The sequence below is a fragment of the Apaloderma vittatum genome, unplaced genomic scaffold (genome assembly GCF_000703405.1).
Source record: "Apaloderma vittatum isolate BGI_N311 unplaced genomic scaffold, ASM70340v1 scaffold5678, whole genome shotgun sequence".
NCBI lineage: Eukaryota > Metazoa > Chordata > Aves > Trogoniformes > Trogonidae > Apaloderma > Apaloderma vittatum.
In genome coordinates this window covers 26945-29863 of record NW_009731149.1, presented here as the reverse complement: position 1 = coordinate 29863, position 2919 = coordinate 26945, and positions in this window count along the sequence as shown.

Sequence of the window (2919 nt, the reverse complement as noted above, 5' to 3'; positions counted from 1 at the left end):
CCTGGATTATGAAGGGATTACTTTGATCTTGCCCTGATATCACACCTCACAATCACCCTTTTCTGTTCCTGCAGCATCAGGCTTCTCCGTTTCATCCTCCACTACATTTTCTTGTCAGCATCACCACTGGTTCTGAATGTGGCCACGGGTCCATCTGTGCCAAAGAAACGTTCAACAGAGTAGCTCTTCAGGATACTGGAGATGACTGGAAGAAGAGAAAACATTTTCACGACGAGAACAATCAGCCAGGGAACTGGTGGATTCCCCAACATTGGTCACTTAAGATTCAGCCGGACATGGTGCTGGGCCATCTTGTCTAGACCTTGCTTTTGCCAAGGAACATTGAACCAGGTGATAACTGAGGTCCCTTCCAACCTGGTATTCTATGATTCTATGATATTTGGAGGGTTGGGAGAAGTGTAGCTGGCTTCAGCAAAGAACGAATACTCAGCTTCTAGTAGATGCCATTAAAGCTGGCAGAAGATGTCTCAATATTGACAGAATTTCCCCTCCTGATAGGAGTACCTACAAGCAACAGAACCAAACTGAATCAGAATAGACTTTTAAAACAGTGCATAATCATCTCACTTTAGCTTCCCTTGATCACATCTCATAGGATATGGACTTCTTCCTCCAGGAGCCTCGCATGAAACTCAGAAGGGTTAAATGAAAGGACGGTGCAGTCCCCAGTGAGCACATTCTCTGGTCCGAGTGTAAAAACCCAGAGGGACAATATTCCCAGAGATTCTTCTGGTGAAACATGGAGCCGCAGTCCACCATGAGAGGCAGCAGCGACACAATACCTTCACCACTGTTGGGAGTTGGGAGACAGATCACGGGCCCCACTGCACAGCCCGATCTGTTTTCTAAAATTCATTGGTTTTATACACAGTACTTAGATTACTTTTCAGTATTTTGTGCTATTTTTAACACAGGTTTTATCCATAGGATGGGATTTGCCTGAGTAAGGAACTTTACTACATACTTCTGGCTACAGATGGAATCAAACTCAGCATTTCTTGGCCTTACATACTTGCAGACCATATGTGAACATTCTGTTGGGTATGAGCTCTGCATTTGAAACCTTTTCATGACAGATTAGTTACTGAATAGGAAGGGACTCAATAAAAATATATCGATGTACAAGGAGAGTAAGAAAGCTTCATGACAAATGGCTCGGGATCGCAAAGTTCAGTCAAATCACCTTAAATTAGCTTCAAAATACAGAAATTTTTGTTAATGCATCCAGTAACAGTAATGCAGCAAATCTCACCCTAAATATTAATTCAGATCTATTTAGATGAGATCACTAGTGGTTTTGGACTCTAATGGTGAGGAACAAAAGTGTAAAATGCTTCCAGTTACCTATCTAGAATCAGTCTTCTGTACACTGCATTAGTAACGGCATGAAAAATCATATTGGAAATTTAACTTTGTGGGGACATAGAGCAGGAGACTGAAAAATTAACTGGAGAGGTAAAGAGGTGGGAAACAGTTTATAAAGGACCTCTTCCAATATCTTGGTATCACAGATATTAAAAATGAGCTAAGGGAAAAGAAAGATAATACAGAATTTGAAGATTTTCATTTCTTTCTTTTGGCCGTTTAGCTGGCAGGAAACCAGCACACCTCAGCACTGAAAGAACAAAACAAACAGACCACAAACAGTCCAAAAACTCTTTTATAATATTCAAGTCTATAACACTAAAAATTTAGAAAATAAAAAAAAAATTAGCTTGGAAAACTCATCCAAGGAGGACCTAACAGTCTAGGCCCAGTGATGAAGATTATTGCTTGCCTTTCTTTTAGCTAGAAAGCATAAAAATGCCCATAAACTCCTAAAGAACTAGTACAGATCAGTCCCTTCTCTGTTATGGAACAGTATCAAGAAATATCTTCAGACATGACCTAGAAAAATAAACAGGGTCCTAAAACTCTAAGTGGGATGAAATTAGACAAGAGGACACTTCAGACTGACTGGAAATCTTCCTGCCCAGAAAATCCCTGTTACATGGTGGAAGGCCAAGCAGTAAAGGTGAACATCAAAATTTCTCTGTGAAGAACACTAGAAAATGCGCAACTGGAGACAATATAGACCTGAGAAAGAAATCATCAGCATAAATATTTTTTCTGTTCTCACAGATTTTGCACTCACCAACATGCTTTGGGAAGAAAAATGAGCAAGGTCTTTCTCATCTACAGCTTATGCAGTTCTGCAAGATTTCATTGGAGATTTGTAAAATTGATAAATTGGATTCCAGAAATTGTCTGAATGCTGCAAAGTAATTCAGCGATATGGGATTTAAACTTACTTTGCCCCATGCGGAAACTTGACGGGGTGACAACTGTGGCATTCTTTTTTGTCAGCAGAAAAAATGATTTGACGGTTCGCTATTTTCTAGGTCTGTGAAAGCCTTTGGGATTATGCTGGAGGAAAGGTTTAGTTATGTTTCTATGGAAACCATAACACTTATATAAAAGCCTGTTTAACAAGTAAGAGTGTGACACTGTTTCTCATTCAAGGTGAGCCACCTCCAAGATAACTCATTGATAAACTTCCAGCTGGGTTTTAAAGCTTGGGAGGACACCAATGGGTTTCTTACACCTCTAATAGGAATGAGACTCAGCAGGTCCTGCTGAATAACTACTTAGCACTATAGCATAGGTGTTGTAATCTCACATGGAAAGTTGCAGTCATTTGGCTAGACTTGAAAGGCAATTTTTTGTCAGATAGATCATACAGTAATGATTTCCTAAGTTTTTGTCTTTCTCAGTTCTCCCTTATTTCATACATGTGTAACTTCACTGACTTCAGTGTGACCCAGAGGAGAAACACAGTTGAGGTTTTTTTCTGTTCTCTAATTACTAATGACAGGACAAGGGGAAATGGCCTCAAGTTGCGTCAGGGGCAGTTTAGAT